General features: G+C 31.6%; 1 non-coding gene across 1 annotated transcript; it reads right to left on the bottom strand.

Moving 5' to 3' along the window:
• Positions 1 to 18,293: 18,293 nt before the first annotated feature.
• Positions 18,294 to 18,401, bottom strand: LOC130958735 (small nucleolar RNA R71). The gene has a single exon (XR_009077841.1). It is a non-coding gene; the product is annotated as a small nucleolar RNA R71 (small nucleolar RNA).
• Positions 18,402 to 18,830: the final 429 nt, after the last annotated feature.

The raw sequence follows: 18,830 nt of genomic DNA, 5'->3' as shown, positions 1-18,830 counted from the left end.
ATACATTATCAAGAGATGATAGTATTAAACTTCCACGAGGTTAGCATATTAACAAAACATCATTATCATTAGTTAAAGCTAAGTAGTTTATGTGTTTATATTAAATTAATCATTTTAAATTATGGATTTTATAAAAAAATTTTATCTTAGAGATGCTAGATTCATGTTAAAACCTTGATTAATTATCCCATATCGAAGTGTAAGATATCACTTAAAAGAATATGTATGACGTGGTCCAGAAAATGAAAGAAATTATTTAATCTTCACCATATTTTTTTGAAAAATGTTATCAAAAGATCTTTTAGAGTTTTGAAGAAAAGATTTACAATAATCACAAGTGATGCTAAACCACATTATGACTTTGATATTATGAATGAAATTGTTCTATCTTGTTTTATATTGCACAATTTTTTAATGGGTGTAGATCCTAATCCACATCTCATAGCTTAAGTGGATCGAGAACTACAATATAATAATCTAAAAGAGGATGAAATAGTTCAACATGAATAAGATGAAGACTATAGACAGAGAGCTATGTTAAGGGATGAAACGGTTGTTTAAATGTGGGCTGACTATCAATTAGAACTTTGATCACTCTTTTAAAAAATACAAATAAAAAAATTTATCAGATTTAAACTTTTTAGTTGTATTGTGTGAACTAAATTGATATATTAATTTTGATGTGTTATTATTGAATTTATATGTTACCTTTTAATATATTATTATCTTCTATTTAATAACTTTAGTGTGCAATTGTTGAATCAATTTACGACATTTTATTTATAGAATGTATCGTATCTTTATTTGTTAAATAAATGATAAGATAGTTAACAAATAATTTGGTTAAAAAATATAGTATATTACTTCTATGAACTTGTTATGTAGATTGAGAGGTGTTAATGGTAAAGAAAACATCATGCCAAGGTGATACCACAAATGAGGACACTTTAAGATAGATTGAGGATATGGATACAACTTTCATTGATGCTTTGATTGAAGAATGTCGTAAAGAAAATAGAGTGGATGACACATTTACTACAATGTCATATGACAATATACTTTCACTTTTGAGATCTACATGTAGTAACCACCTTCATAAGAAAAATCTTAAGAATAGACTGAAGACTTTAAAGGTTTATTTTAGAGTTTGTTATGATCATTTTCATGGCTTTAATAGATTTTTTTGAAATCCAATTACAAAGATGTTTGAGATTGAAGTTAAAGTATGGAAAGAATTGATTGATGTAATTTTTATATATTTTTTTCTGTTAGGTATTTAACTAGTAAATATTCAAGAATTATATCAATAACATATATTTATATATAGACACACTCGCATATACTATTCTTCTATTTTATAGGCAGAACCAAAAGTAAAAAAGTGGGTGTACACTCTAATGTATTTATTTTTTCTTTTGGTTAGGAATTTAACTAGTAAATATTCAAGAATTATATCAATAATATATATGTATATATAGACACACTCGCATATACTATTCTTCTATTTTATAGGCAAAACCAAAAGTAAAAAAAGTGAATGTACACTCTAATCAAATACTATGATAAAGTATTTGAGATATATGATACAGATAAAGAAATAGAAAAACATACTGAAAGTGCCAAAGAAAAACTCAAAAAGTGGGAGAAGAATAAAGAAACAATTAATTTGAATGATGATGATAGTTTCTTAAATATAAAGGAGAGGTGGAATGATGAGCCAATTACTCTCCATTCAACTAGTTGTGCAATGGGATATAATTTTGAAATTGGGTTGTCTAACCAATCAACTATATCTCGCGGAACATCACCAAGAGGTACTAAACATAAAACAACAATGTATGATATAATAGAATCAGAAATAAAAAGAATGAGTCAAGACATTCAAGCATTGGCTGAAATAATGAAGGATGGGAATCATTTCTATGAGAGATCGATTGATATTGCTAAAAAGCAAGCTATAAAAACTAAAGAACAAGTGCATGTAGATAAGGAGCAAGTTCAAATACCTAAATAACAAGTGCAAATAGCTGAAAGAAAAATTATAAATTTTTAGCAAAGTAAGCCTCGAATTTACTCTGAGAATGACATGTGGACTGAGCTAGAGAATGTAGGTGTAATGTCAAAATTGCACAAGAAGTGTTTGCCACTTTTTATGCAATAAAAAATAGAGTTAAGAGATAATTTTTTGGTTTTGCATCTGACATGCACTTTAGCACATTATATGAGTTGATGAAAGAAGCGGGTGCTCTTCAGGAACAATAGTCCTAGTAATGTGGTTAATATTTTGAGAGTAGCATAAATATGACTTTAGAATCGAAGAAGGTACTAGTGCCTTTATATTTTGTGGCTAATATATCTATGATTTTATTAAGGCATATGATGATAATACTTCATATCTTTGTATTTTGTGACTTTTATAATTATAACTATTGGTTACTATGTTATCAGTAATGACTTGATCAAAGAGGTCTCAGATAGTAGTGTTAGTTTTGTTAATTCCATCATTATTGTGATCTTTCTTTTTAGCCGATCTTAACTTGTTATTATATAAGATCTCTTTGATGTATATTAGTTAATACAATGTTAATAATAAATATGATTGAAGGACAAATATAAGACAAAATATATTAGTCAGATGATATAATGTGACCTGTTAATATTTAGAGTTATGAACATTTAGCTATTGATTTATGTATGTCTTTCTGTTGAAGTTGTCTTTAATTTATATGTTGGTATGAGTTGTATACAAAAATAGAATTTATATCTAAATAAATCACTCTAATTTGATGATGATGATGATGATGATGATGATGATGATGATGATGGTGATTATTATTATTATTATTATTATTATTATTATTAGGGTAAACTACCAAAAATATACTCGAGTAATTTTATCACTGATAAAAATGTATCCAAATTTTGTTATCGATAAAAATACCCTTAAATAAATTAAAAATGCGACAAAAATACTCAATATTAAATATGTATTTCTCAAAAAATACTTTAGATCTTGAAATTTGATGCGATTTTTTGCTAGCAGTATTAAAAAATTGAGAAATTTTTATTCTTAAAATTTGGTGATTTTTCTCTAATTATGTATTTTTTGTGATTTTTTAAAAGTATTATTGATTGTTGACAAAAAAATCACAAAAAATATATACTTAGCGAAAAATTACCAAAATTTTAAAGATAAAAATATATAATTTTTTTAATCATGCTTGCAAAAGATCGCATAAAATTCAATCTCTAAAACATTTTTTGAGAATACATATTTAATGTTGGGTATTTTTATCGCATTTTTAAATTATTTGAGGACATTTTTGTCAATAACAAAATTCAAGTGCATTCTTGTTAACGACAAAACTATTCTAATGTATTTTTTGTGGTTTACCCTTATTATTATTATTGTATACTTTGTGTATGAAATTTATATTCTTAACTTGTTATATTAAAATGCAGTTAAACTTTGTTATTATTATTTAATGAAATTGTTAACTATCTTGCATAATATATACAGAATAACATTCTTATATAGTATAAAAGATAAAATTGACATTATATAACTTTAGTTATTTTTTTTCTTTTACTTTTTCTTTCAACCAAACACTATAAATTAATCATTCTCAATATCTTTTCATCTTATCTTTTTCTATCCAAACATAACAATAGAAATTAAATTTCACCTCAACTTTTATCTTTTCCATTTCTTTTCACTCAATTTCATTTCTTTCTATTTCTTTCCACCACCAAACAAAGCCTTCAAGTTTATTAGGAGAAAAATTCAAATTTATTCAATCATAATTAAATTTAATTTGTTGTTAGAATTTGTCAAAAGATTTTATTTGGTTTTGATTTGATTAATAGTATTTTTGTGTTTAAAATTTAAATTAAATCTTATGTAAATCTATTAAAACCAAATATGATTTAAATTAATTATCATGTCTTTAGGTGCTTAATATTTAAATCAAATTTGATCTAATGCAATAAAATCAATCTGGTTTACATTAGTTATCATATCTTTTAGGAGTTTTAATTTAAATCAGATATGATTTAAATTAGTAGAGCTAATTTTAGAGTCATATCTATAAATATTTGACCCATTTTTAGGCCAATCTGTTAGGAGTCTATTTAGTTATTTTTGTGAGGCAATCTGATCACTTGTTGATGAATAAAATTTCTGAGTTACTTTATGCATATTTTTACCTTGTGTGATCAAGTGAGGTGAGTGATTTGTTTTACTTATTGCATGAAGAAATTAAAGGATCTAGCCTAAGGTAATTCTTAGTGTTAGTTATTTCAATTTCATCTCTTTGATCTAGGTTGTCAATGATAGGTTCTTTAAAGGTCTAGTAGAGAAAATCCTTCCGGTGATCTAAGTTCCTAAGAACAAGTTTCTTAGAGATCTAGTAGAAAATCTTTATCTATCTTTTTGTTTTATCTATCTTTTATCTCCGCTGTATTTTTCATATTCATTTTTATTTTCTTATCATGCTCGCCGCCTCGCCTTTCTACAAGTTGTCCAACCACTTCCACCATCGCATCTGCTCCACCATCATCCACACTGCTCCAGTGTCATTGTCATAATATGTTCCACCTCGGTTCACCATGCTTTCCCATCTGGTTTGAGCTTCCGCATATATTTTGAGCCTCTACCACCTCTATATTTTTGTGCTTCTGCCGTTGTGCTCCCTCTCTGTCACTTCTTTGAGCTCCATGCCTCCATCCATCATTTCTGTTCCAACCTACTATTATCACTACACTTCTGTCTCTGATTTTGCTGGCCTTTCACCGTGGTATCGCCATGTTTCGCTAATTAGCCCTCATCTGAGCTCCCTTTGTCGTGTGTTTAAGCTCCAGCATCATTTGTTTCAAGTCTTAAAACATGTGAAAGACTAAAAAGTTATTTCTTTTCCTTGTTCGTGTTCTTTCTTGGATTTGGGTTGCTGCTAGTTCTTTCATGGTTTTAGTTGTTTTAATTATTGTTGTAGTGCTGATATGAGTTCATGTTATTGTTATTGTTATTGTTAATTTCATAATTTGATAAATTGTTGTTGAGGTGTTATTTTTTGACTCTGTGATTGTTAGGTTGTTGTTTTTTTACCTAATTGTTATAAAGAAAGATCTCTGGAGCTCAACTTGGTCTCTAAGAACATCAGCAAAGGTGAAGTAATTTGTCTAAAAAGTTATTCATGGATTCTTGTTAACCAACAAACCTAGACAAGAATCTCCAATTTCGACAGTAATTGCCCTAGATGTCAAATGGAACCTAAATCAGTAATCCATTGCTCAATTAGTTCCTAAAATGAGTTCAAATTTGGCAGGACTTAAGGATTCACATAGATCATTTAGCTAATATTCTACAGGTGCAGCACGTTGGAAACCAAGACAAATATCTTTGTTTACCAGCAGTAGTTCAAAGATATAAGAAAGCAACATTTAATTTTATCAAAGACAATGTTTCACAGAAACTACAACATTGAAAAAAAGGTCTTTTATCCTCTAGTAGAAGAAAAGTCTTAATCAAGGCAGTAGCAGCTACAGTTCCAGTTTACTCTCTTAGTTACTTCAAACTACTTGAATCACTAATTGAAGATATACAAAAGGATATGATGCGATTTTGGTGGGGACAAAAAATGTCAGAAAGAAAAATATAACAACTATGATGGCCTATCACATGTAGGCCAAGAGAGTAGGGGGACTGAACTTCAAAGATCTAAGGACGTCCAATCTTGCTATGCTAGCTAAACAAGGTTGGAGGCTGCTAACAAGACCTCACTCCCTGATGCCGTGTCTACAGAAGCAAATATTTCAAGTTCTCAAATTTTCTTAGAGAAAAAGTAAGCACTAATCCTTCTTGGGGTAGAAAAGTGTCTTAGAGGATCATAAAGTGCTAGAAAAGGGCATCATGTGAAAGATAGGAAGAAAAATTTCACTATGAGTAAAAGAAGACTCATGGATTTCAGACATTAAATCTATTGCTATGTCACAAATATAGAATCAAGCACTAATTCCATAAAATAGTTTCATACCTAATGCTACGAACTAAACAATGGAATCGAGCACTGATTTCAAACATATTCAAATAGGAGACAGCAACAACAATGCTTAACATATAGATTATCCTAGGTGGAGATGAGGTTAGTTGGACTAGAGAAAAAAGTGGAGTATACATAATGCCTTGGGGTTATAACATTGCATTTCAATTCTTCCACCCACCTCTAGAGTTCTTATCGGATTGCTGCAAAGAAAAGGAGATTTGGTCAGAATTTTAAAAGGTTCAATGTCAACCAAAAATTAAAAACTTCATATGAAAAATTATGTATAATGACCTTCCTGTGATGCAACGGCTGAAATCTCAGTTACCGACAATGAACGCCATCTGCCCTAGATATGAAGCAATTGAGCAAACTATCTTCCACTATCTCTGCTACTATCCAGATTCAGCAAAATCTTGGAAAATAGCAAATCTTCCATGGTTGCCGATAATGACTGAACCATGGAGATAGTGGTTGCGGGTACAAGAAGAACTTAAGAATGACATGGATGCAAAAAAAAGGGTTAAATACTTTTTTCGTCCCTAACGTTTGCGGTCAAAATCAAAATCGTCTCCGACCTTTTTTCTTATTAAAATCATCCTCAACATTACAAAACGCTATAAAATTGTCCTTTTCTATCTCAATTTTATTTTTTTGCCAAATTACCCTTAACCATTAATAAAAAAATAAAAAAATAAAAAACAAAAAACCCTACCCCACCTCGTATCTCTTCACTCTCTTCCCTCCCCATCCCCTTCCTCCTAAGTCCTACCCTCTACGAACTGCCCCCCCCCCAACCCACCATCATCATAAAAAAATTATAAAACAAAAAAAATTAAACCCGATCCACCATCAACACATTCTGCATCACACACGCAACAAGATAAAGCTTTAGCTCCATCACCATCACTATGCGATTACTGCAATAGCTCCATATCAGTTCTGTGTTGAAGAGCAGGTTCAGCGAAGCCCTGTTTCTAATGCGACCGCGAGGTTATTCAACAAACCAGCTCTTTTCAAAGCACACACGCACTCTTCTCTGTGACTCTTGCTACGAATCTCCTGCTTCCATACTTTATTCCACGAATATCTCTATTCTCTGCCATAATTGTGACTGAAAAAATCACAACCTTTCTCTTCCAGATGTGCACGAGAGAGGTCCCCTTGAAGCATTCACTGCTTTCCCTTCTATTTAGGAGCTTTTAACCATTCTGGGGTTTGAAGATATTAGGAAAAAAGCTCTGCTTTATGGTGGTGGTGGTGGTGGTGGTGGCGGCGGCAGCGGTGGTGATTAGGGGTGGAAAAAGGCCAGGCGGCCTGCCAGGGGCCTGCAGCCTGGCCTGTGTTTGGCCTGGCCTAGCCTGGCTTGTTATAAAATAGGTACAGGTTCAGGCTCTTTTAAAAGCCTTAATACATTAATAGGCCAGACCCAGACTTACTAATTAGCCTTATAGGCCTGTCAGGCCTGCCTGAGCCTGTTAAAATATAATTAAATATATAAATAATTATTTATTATTAATAAAATTATGAGATATTTTAAATTTATTATATTTTATTATAAATATTTTTGAATATTTTAAATATGTTAAAAGTTTAAAATTTTTTATAAATATTAAATATATGACATATTACATATAACTATTTTTATTAAAATTTTTTTTTTAAATAATATTTTTATTTTTGTAAAAAAAATTATCAGGCATTTTAACAGGCTTCAGGCCAGGTCAGGTTGAATAATAGGCCAGGCCTAGTATTTTACAAAGAGCCTATAACAGGCTGTAGGCCAGGTTCAGGCCAATCAACTGTATGACAGGCCAGGCCTGTTAAGAGCAAAGCCTGGCCTAGCCTGGCCTGTTTCCACCCCTAGTGGTGATAGAGGAGGAAGGAAAAAGAATTTTGCTGATAACTTTATGGATGGGGTTTAATTTTTTTTTGTTAAGGGGATGGGGGTAGGGTAGGGTGGCCGGTGGGGTTTTGTCTTTTTTTTAATATTTTTTATTTTTTATTAATCGTTAAGGGTAATTTGGTCAAAAAATAAAATTGAGATTAATAAAAAGGACGATTTTATAACGTTTTATAATGTTCAGGATGATTTTAATAAAAAAAAAGGTCGAGAACAATTTTAATTTTGAGTTCAGACATTAAGGATAAAAAAAATACTTAACTCCAAAAAAAAGATGATCCAGGCAGCGTGTGTCCCCTGACACTTATGGAAGACAATCAATGAAGCCATTTTTAAAGACTCAAGAAAAGCCTCATCAATGGTTGCTGAAGCAGTACTTAAAAAAGCTAAAATAAGAAGATAACTTCTCTTTCCTGTTTTTAGAATTCTTAACCTGTGACCTCTAGGTGAATTTAGAAAGATTATGTCATTTGAGTTATATTTCATTTTATCCTTATTGCTGAAGTCTTGTAAAGATATTTTATTTTATTTCATAATAAATAAAATCTATTTTTTCAAAAAAAAAAAAAAAGTATAGAGACACAATAAATTATAAGATTTGAATAAATAAAAATAAAAAATAGAAAAATAATCTTTCACTTATCTATTTTTTGAGAAGTGAAATTTTATTTTTCTATTTTTTTATAAGTGAAAGATTATTCTTCTATTTTTTTTATTTTTACTTATTCATAATCTTATAATTTATTGCGTCTCTATAAGATTATTCCTTTATTTTCTTTTTATTTTTACTTATTCTTTTTATAATATTATAAGTCTATGAATAAATAAAAAAAAATAGATGGACAATTTTTTACATTTTTATTTTTAATAACAAATGTTTTTTTCAAAAATCCGTAAACTAAATTTATTAGGATTAATTTTTGAAAATTTATATTTAGCTAAATTCATCGTAACAATTATACAGAAGATCGAAGAATATTTGACGTAAAACAAGTGTCTTTTCAACAAAAATATCTTTAAATCAACCTCATAAAGTGTATGCTACAAAGTGAGAAATGATGTTCTTTGGGAATTTCGATAACAAAATATATATAAGAAAATTAATATACGATACACTTTTTTTAGTTTTTGATCAAATAAATTTGACAGGTTTTAGTTAATTCATATACATTATACACTTATACATGCAGGGGTGATAATAAATAAAGTAGGATAAGATTTGATCTCAACTTTAATTTTATCTAATTATTTGTGGGTTGAATTTGTTATTAAAATTTAATTATATTTTACTTGTGGGTTAAAAACGATTTAACTCTAATCTTATTCGTAGTCAACTCGCGAATATTCGATTCTACTCGCAAATTTTCATAAATATACAATATTATTATATAACTTAATGAGCATATAAATTAAAAATTTAATACAAATAACATAATTATTCCACAGACAACACAATCGTCTCATAAACAACATAACCATCAAATATTCAATTTTACACAAAAATCTTTGCTTAAATTAATAAGACGAACACAAATAAAATATTATGAAATAATGTTGTAATTATATATCACTAAAATAAAATTGGTTTTTGTAATACACGGGGTGACAGGGAACCTGGGTTCCAGGTCACTTGTGTGTGATTCAACCTTCCGGACAAACGTCGAAGGAGAGAAAGGGAGCTCGAAAATCTTTTAGGTTGATAAAGTGATGGGGGAGCCACCTGCAAAAGGGACTCCGACGATCAAGTCAGAATCCATACAAGGTGGCAGAAAAAGTGAGGGTTAGGTGACGTACCTCCGGGGGAGGCTCCGAAGGAGGGGTAGGACCCTCCCCCTATATAGTCTGTACTAGGGCGAGTCCCACAATGGGAGACCCACCTTCTGGGAAGCTTCCTTCCCCAACTGTCAGGCGCTATGTGGGAAGGGTGACGATGCCTAGGACGCCTTCTGGTTCGGATCTCTCCAACTCGTTGGGTCGGCGGACTCGGGCACAGAGCCAATTAGGCCGGGTCAGAATAGTTTTTATATAAACAAAAGTATTAAATTCTTAATTAATGATCTTAATTCAATAACAAAGACCTTTTGCGCTAAGTGAGAAGTTCTTAATTCAATACTCACTTGTAACATATTTTTATAACATATACATATATAGAGTGCGAGTTGGTTGAGTAGGATTGAGATTCAATTCACACTCTATTTGATATGTATTCAAATTCAGCAATCAAATTGACAACCCTACTTGACTAAAATAGATAAAATTGGATACTCATAAATAAAATATATGCTGCTACTCCTGTGTACACGTAACATGTATGAATTTTTATTTACTATTTAATCTCATGAAATTTTGAACTCGAATACAATACTTTAACACTTTATTTGGATTAGGAGAATAGAAAAAAATATAAAAGAAAAAAAATAAATAGAAATATGAGTTTTTTTGTTGTTTGGATGAAAAAAAATAATGTGAAAAGAAAAAAATTCTAAACCCATCAAAATAGTTTCTTCTTAAAGATGAGATAAAAATAAAAAAAATAGATAAAAAAGTACAAAATTATTAATTTACCTTTTGATCAATTAAAAAAATATAAAACATAAGGATATTAATGTAATTTTTTTATTATAATTTTTTATCTCATTTTTTTTCATCCAAATTAAAAAAAAAGATATTTTTTATTTTTTTATCTATTATTTTTTATTCAAACAACACTTAAAACAATATTTTTTATTTTTTTCATTCTCTTCTTTTTTATTTTTATTTTTTTATTTTCTATTATCTATCTAAACAAAATGTGGAAGAGATAAGAGGTTATCATTAAACTAAAATCTCCCTTGCATAAGGTGTACCTTCTCTTACAAAAAAAGGGGGAACTTTTATTTATTTATTTACCTTTTTTTTTAATTTTAATCATGGGTACAAGTTTTACCAGCCAAGAGATAACACCACTCCCAAAAAGGGGTCCTGTGGCAATGCATTATGCTATTTTTTTTGGTCAAGTTGCATTATGCTATTTTAAACAATAACCTACAAGATGATAATGGGTCTTTAAACATCACACAGTTCATAGCATGGTAATTTCAATTCCTAGGTGTTTCGGCTCACACACAAACCCATTATCAGTTACCCTCCTCGCAAGCCTGTTCCTTCTACCAACAAGTCTGATAACTGTACCCTTTTAATGTCATGTGTTCCAATAACCATGGTGTAGAAGGTAATAAATATGGCCAATGAGCCTTAGTTCAAATTCTTGAATATTGATAATAATTTTATGACGAAGTAGTTTTTGAATAAAAGGAATAAAAATCGTATAATTTACTTTATAGTTTTTGAATAAAAGGAATAAAAATCGTATAATTTACTTTAAAAATTTAATAAAATAAATAATATATTTTTTAAATAAATATTTAATTATTTATAATAATTATTTTTTTATCATTTTTTTTATTATAATATGCACCAATAAACATTGCATCAAATCTATTCGGCAAAAGTAAAAGTAGTAGTTAATGAGTTATACCTCAAATGACATAATCTTTTTATACTCAATTAAAAAGTTACAAATTCGAATCTCTTATCTTTAATAAAAAAAATAATAAAAAAAAAGCAATAGAGAGTAGAGACTAAAGAGACTTCCTTCAGTACTTCACCGAGGTGGAGAGCTGTATCTAGCACTAGAGAGGACTGTCTCACATCTCATCTGACGTGTTTCAATTTCTCGAGGTACGATGTGATTGATTTGACATGCCGCAATGATCATATACCTATATTACGGCTAGAAAATCGCACTGTAATCGGAGAAAAATAAAATAGGTGAGGTAAAGGCGGATTTTTTATTTTAGTATCGAAGATCGTTAATGTTATAAAAAATGGGGTTTTACGCCTTGTTTGGAAGATGTTGTTTTATGTAAGTACAATACGTAAAATATATATTGCACTAGTAATATATAATTTGTGTATTATAATTTAATATTAAAATAATATAATATAATATGTAATTTATATATTATTTTTATAAATTAAAAAAATTTGATCTGATAATTTATTTTTTATAAATTTTATTATTTTTAAAATTTTATAAAATATTATAATTTTTAATATTAAAAAATTATATTAATTTTCGTTCAATATTTAAAAAAATAAATCAGTAAAGGTAACTTTTCCTTTAAATTTTTATTGTGATTATATTAATTTAATTAATTAAATAAAAGTAAATTAATATAATATTAAATTAATATTTTTATAATAAAATTATTAAAATTAATATTTTTATAATAAAATTATTAAAATTAATATTTAAATATTTTATCATCACAAAAATATTTTTTTAAATAGATATAAAATTAATTTTATTTATTTATTGTTGAATTTGTTAGTATTTTTAATTTTATAAATAAAATTAAATAATTTATTTAAAAATTATTTTGTAATGTATAAACATTAAAATCATTTTTTTATACAAATAAATTTAATTAATCATGATTTTGTATAACAATAAATACAAAATTTTTAAATTGTTCACTTTTATTTAATTAATTATAATTTAATATAATTAATTTTTTTAAAATAATTTACCACATATGACAAGTTATTTTGATTAATCAAATCTATCTAAATTAGAACCCTCTTTTCTCGATTCATGTGTAAAGACTCTTTTCCAAAGATTTTTAACAGTTGGACTCCATTTTACCAATCTCATCCATAAATACACCTAGAGTCCTAGACCCAACCATTAGACCATCTCTACTGGCCAAACACCAAAGGTCCCACTTCAACTTTTTCTAACAAAAAAGGGAGATTCTATGGTGCTGAAACTCAATTTCATCTTCACCTAATAAAGTAACGTGTCCACTCTTTTATGATTACGCGTGTCCACTCTTTTATGACGGTTTCATTATAACTGTCACAGTTGACTCCAATAGAAGCAGAATCCGGAGGACGGAACCCACAAATTACAGCATTTGTCCCTCAAATTACTTAATTGTAAACTTAAAATTGGCCATAAACACATGTTAACGAAATATATTTTATAATACTTTATATTATTTTAATTTTTTTTGTAGACCTGGTTTTGGATTCTAACGAGACTTTCCACAATTTAGAAGTGGATGTGTACAATGGGTTTGAGCAATAAATAAATAAATTAATTAAAAATGGGTCTCTGCTACTAAAATAAGAAAAAAAAACTTAAAATGTGTGAACCTTTTCAGAAATGCAAGACCAAATAATGAAAAAAAAAATCAATTTCCTAGTGTTTATTATTTGATGTTGAATTTAATTTTTCTTTTATAATATTTAAAATTTATTCATTTTTATATTTTAAATTAAATATTAACTATTTAAATTTTTTTATTAATTATAAATCAATTTTTAAAATGCTATAACAAACACCATAAGAAAAAAAAATTCTTTCTCATGTTTTGTTATTATTAATAAATTATGAACAATCTTAAACTCCACATATCACAATACACTTAACATCACTATTAAGAGCACTACTTATTAAGTATCTAAGTGTGAGTATCCATTAATATTAAAAGAGATGTATATAGTAGTGTTTGGTAGGTCGGGTACCGGACGGTTTGGAGTGATCCTCGTGTAGATAGTTGGGGCGTGATCTGGAATGAGTCGTGAGGACAAGATGGAGAACCGACATTCCGAGCTCTCGACGAAGAGGGGGGTGTCACCTGCAATGACACTCCAACGTTCAAGTCAGTCGAATGTGCAGGCGAAAAAGAGGGTAAGGCAGTGTGTGACGTACCTTGGGGGAAGGGCAGGTCCTTCCCCATTTATACCGTGTCAGAGGTGGGCCCTTCAAGGGCAGGCCCACTTTCCTCGAAGCTTCCTCACAGCTGCGGTGGAGAGCTGTCAAGGACGTGTGTCCGGGTCGCATAGCGAGCGGTACGTCCCCGACCATTCGGGTCGGGTCATCAGAGGGTCGGGCCGACCCGCAAGTGGCCTGGGCCAGGCCGTAACAGTGCCCCAACGCGTCTGCAATTAGCCGCACAGGCTGTTGGCGGCGTGTTATCTTTTTGTTCGTTGTCGCTGAGTCGGTCGCCCGTGGGGGGAACGCGCGCCTTGCGTGCGTGTCCGTTCGTTGTTGGAGCGATCATCCGTCGCCTTGTTCCTCGCGCAGAGCATTAAATGCTCATAAAGGGTTTAAAAACCCTGTGCACAAAGACCATTTTGGCCCCAGGCCTTTCGCGCTCCCTTTCTGGCAGTTTTAAACAGTTTTGCATTGGTTTTTCTTTCCCACTCTTGCTTCTCCAATCTATTCCTTCTGCAATCCTCATTATCCGAAGACTTATTCCGGCATTTTTAAGCGTCCTTCTCTTTTTCAAGTTTTTGCAATCAATCCAGGTAACCATCAATCCCTTCTTTCTTCTGCTTCAATGCTTTCTTGCATGTTTACTGCATGTGCTTGCTGTTTCGTTGTTTGGTTTTGTAAGATAGATATCTCTCTAATGTCAAGTAGGTGCGTTAGGGGGGTTACCATCTTGGGATAGACTCTGTTTGGGTTTAACTTCAGGCATGTTTAGTTTGGGTTGTAGAACAAGTTAATCATAGTTTCTGGGTTTTTTCGAGTTCTCGACCTGTTAGACTAATTGAGTGGTACCCCCACTGTAGGTATGCCTCGCATCGTGTGATGAGCGGATAATTTATACGCTTTTTGGCATTGTTTTTAGTATGTTTTTAGTATGTTTTAGTTAGTTTTTATTATATTTTTATTAGTTTTTATTTAAAATAAACTTTTCTGGACTTTACTATGAGTTTATATTTTTTTTCTGTGATTTCAGGTATTTTCTGGTTGAAATTGAGGGACCTGAGCAAAAATCTGATTCAGAGGCTGAAAAGGGCTGCAGATGCTGTTGGATTCTGACCTCCCTGCACTTGAAGAGGATTTTCTGGAGCTACAGATACTCAATTGGTGCGCTCTCAATTGCGTTGGAAAGTAGACATCCAGAGCTTTTCAGCAATATATAATAGTCCAAACTTTGCCCGAGATTTGATGGCCCAAACTGGCGTTCTAAATCAGCTCAAGAATTCTCGGCGTTTAACGCCGGAACTGGCACAAAAGCTGGAGTTAAACGCCCAAACTGGCACAAAAGCTGGCGTTTAACTCCAAGAAAAGTCTCTACACATGAAAGCTTCAATTCTTAGCCTAAGCACATACCAAGTGGGCCCGGTAGTGGATTTTTACGTCATTTACTCATTTTTGTAAACCCTAAGCTACTAGTTCTCTATAAATAGGACCTTTTGCTATTGTATTTTCATCTTTGAACGTCTAGTTCTTAGATTATGGGGGCTGGCCTCTTGGCCATGTCTAGACCTTGTTCTTATGTATTTTCAACGGTGGAGTTCCTACACACCATAGATTAAGGTGTGGAGCTCTGCTGTACCTCGAGTATCAATGCAATTACTACTATTTTCCATTCAATTTAGCTTATTCTTGTTCTAAGATATTCATTCGCACCCAAGAACTTGATGAATGTGATGATTATGTGACGCTCATCATCATTCTCACTTATGGACGCGTGCTTGACAACCACTTCCGTTCTACATGCACACAAGGCTTGAGTGGATATCTCTTGGATTCCTTAATCAGAATCTTCGTGGTATAAGCTAGAATCCATTGGCGGCCATTCTTGAGAATCCGGAAGGTCTAAACCTTGTCTGTGGTATTCTGAGTAGGATTCAGGGATTGAATGACTGTGACGAGCTTCAAACTCGCGATTGTGGGGTGTTAGTGATAGACGCAAAAGAATCACTGGATTCTATTCCGACATGATTGAGAACCGACAGATGAATAGCCGTGCTGTGACAGAGCGCGTTGAACATTTTCACTGAGAGGATGGGACTGTAGCCATTGACAACGGTGATGGCCAACATACAGCTTGCCATGGAAAGGAATAAGAAGGACTGGATGAAGATAGTAGGAAAGCAGAGAGACGGAAAGGACAAAGCATCTCCATACGCTTATCTGAAATTCTCACCAATGAATTACATAAGTATCTCTATCTTTATTTTATGTTTTATTCATCTTTTAATTATCAATCCTCCATAACCATTTGAATTCGCCTGACTGAGATTTACAAGATGACCATAGCTTGCTTCATACCAACAATCTCCGTGGGATCGACCCTTACTCGCGAAAGGTTTATTACTTGGACGACCCAGTGCACTTGCTGGTTAGTTGTGCGAAGTTGTGATAAAGACTTGAGATTGCAATTGAGCGTACCATGTTGATGGCGCCATTGATGATCACAATTTCGTGCACCAAGTTTTTGGCGCCGTTGCCGGGGATTGTTCGAGTTTGGACAACTGACGGTTCATCTTGTTGCTTAGATTAGGTATTTTTCTTCAGAATTTTTAAGAATGAATTCTAGAGTTTCAAGGTGATGTTCTTATCATCACAAAAGCTGATTGATTCTCATCAATTTAGCTGTTGAATGTAATGTCCTGCTGAAGCTTGGCTAGCCATGTCTAATTTCTTTAGACTAAAGCTTTAGACTAACATTGCATGATTCCTGGAATTCTTATTAAAAATTTTGAATCTCTTTATTTTCTTTTCCATATAATTTTCAAAAAAATCCAAAAAAATTATAAAATCTTAAAATCAAAAATATTTTTATGTTTCTTGTTTGAGTCTAGTGTCTAATTTTAAGTTTGGTGTCAATTGCATGTCTTTATTCCTCTAATTTTCGAAAATTACATGCATTGTGTTCTTCATTGATCTTCAAGTTGTTCTTGATGATTTCCTTGATCTGATCTTTAAATTCTCTTGTCTTGAGTGTTTTGTTGTTTCTCATATGCATTCTCAATTTGTTAGTGTCAATAGTATACAAACTTCTAAGTTTGGTGTCTTGCATGCATTGTTTATTTGATCTTAGTGGCATTTTGATTATTCCTCATCATTAAAAATTCAAAAAAAATTTTAATTTGTGTCTTTTCAAGTCAATAATACAGAGAATTGAAGATTCAGAACATGCAGTAGAAGAATTACACAGAAAAAGCTAGGCGTTCAAAACGCCCAGTGAGGAAGGAAAACTGGCGTTTAAACGCCAGCCAGGGTACCTGGCTGGGCGTTTAACGCCAGGATGACACAAGAGGGAAGATTCTGTTTTTAATTCAATTTTTTTTCAAGTTTTCATAATTTTTCAAAATTAAATCTTTTTCAAATCATATCTTTTCAATCATATATTTTCAAAATCAATTTCTTTCCATTTTTCAAAAATACTTGCTAACAATTAATGATTTGATTCAACATTTCAAGTATGTTGCCTTTTCTGTTGAGAAAGGTTTAATGTCTGAATCATATCTTTTAAATTTCTTGTTAGCCAAGTCATTAATTTTAAAAATCAAATCTTTTTAAATTGTTTTTCAATCATATCTTTTTCAATCATATCTTTTTAAAACCATAACTTTTCAATCATATATTCTTAATCACATCTTTTTCAAAATAGTTTTCAATCATATCTTTTTTATTTCTAATTTCAAAATCTTTTTCAAAATCACTTTATTTCTTTCCCAACTTTAATTTTCGAAAATCATTCATCAAATTTTCAAAATTTCTTTTAATTATTTTAAAATCTTTTACTTTATTTTCGAAAATTCTTCCCCTCTTCTCACATCCTTCTGTTTAAGGACTAACACTCCTCCACTATCAACAATTTGAACTCTATCTCTCTTGATAAGTTCGAATTCTTCTTCTTCTACCTCCTCTTTCTATTCTTCTTTTCCTCTGACATCTCAAGGAATCTCTATACTGTGACATAGAGGATTCCATATTTTCTTGTTCTCTTCTCTTTCATATGAGCAGGAGCAAAGACAAAAGCATTCTTGTTGAGGCTGACCCTGAACCTGAAAGAACCTTGAAGCGAAAGCTAAGAGAAGCTAAAGCACTACTCTCTGTAGAGGACCTAACAGAAATCTTCAAACAAGAAGAAGACATGGCAGCCGAAAACAACAACAATGCCAACAATGCAAGGAAGGTGCTGGGTGACTTTACTGCACCTACTCCCGACTTCTATGGGAGAAGCATCTCTATCCCTGCCATTGGAGCAAACAACTTTGAGCTTAAGCCTCAATTAGTTTCTCTAATGCAACAGAATTGCAAGTTCTATGGACTTCCATTGGAAGATCCTCATCAGTTTTTAGCTGAATTCTTGCAAATCTGTGACACTGTCAAGACCAATGGGGTTGACCCTGAGGTCTACAGACTTATGCTATTCCCTTTTGCTGTAAGAGACAGAGCTAGGATATGGTTGGACTCACAACCTAAAGAAAGCCTGAACTCTTGGAAAAAGCTAGTCAATGCCTTCTTGGCAAAGTTCTTTCCACCTCAAAAATTGAGTAAGCTTAGAGTGGAAGTCCAAACCTTCAGACAGAAGGAAGGTGAATCCCTCTATGAAGCTTGGGAAAGATACAAACAATTGATCAGAAAGTGTCCTTCTGACATGCTTTCTGAATGGAGCATCATAGGTATCTTCTATGATGGTCTGTCTGAACTGTCCAAGATATCATTGGAAAGCTCTGCTGGAGGATCTCTTCATCTGAAGAAGACGCCTGCAGAAGCTCAAGAACTCATTGAAATGGTTGCAAATAACCAATTCATGTACACTTCTGAAAGGAATCCTGTGAACAATGGGACGAATCAGAAGAAAAGAGTTCTTGAGATTGATACTCTGAATGCCATATTGGCTCAGAACAAAATATTGACTCAGCAAGTCAATATGATTTCTCAAAGTCTGTCTGGAATGCAAGCTGCACCAAGCAGTACTAAGGACGCTTCATCTGAAGAAGAAGCTTATGATCCTGAGAACCCATCAATGGAAGAGGTGAATTACATGGGAGAACCCTATGGAAACACCTATGGAAGGACCAACAGAGGC

This window comes from Arachis stenosperma, chromosome 10 (assembly GCF_014773155.1).
Source record: "Arachis stenosperma cultivar V10309 chromosome 10, arast.V10309.gnm1.PFL2, whole genome shotgun sequence".
In the NCBI taxonomy this organism is placed as follows: Eukaryota; Viridiplantae; Streptophyta; class Magnoliopsida; order Fabales; family Fabaceae; genus Arachis; species Arachis stenosperma.
This window is presented reverse-complemented; position numbering and strand designations above follow the sequence as displayed.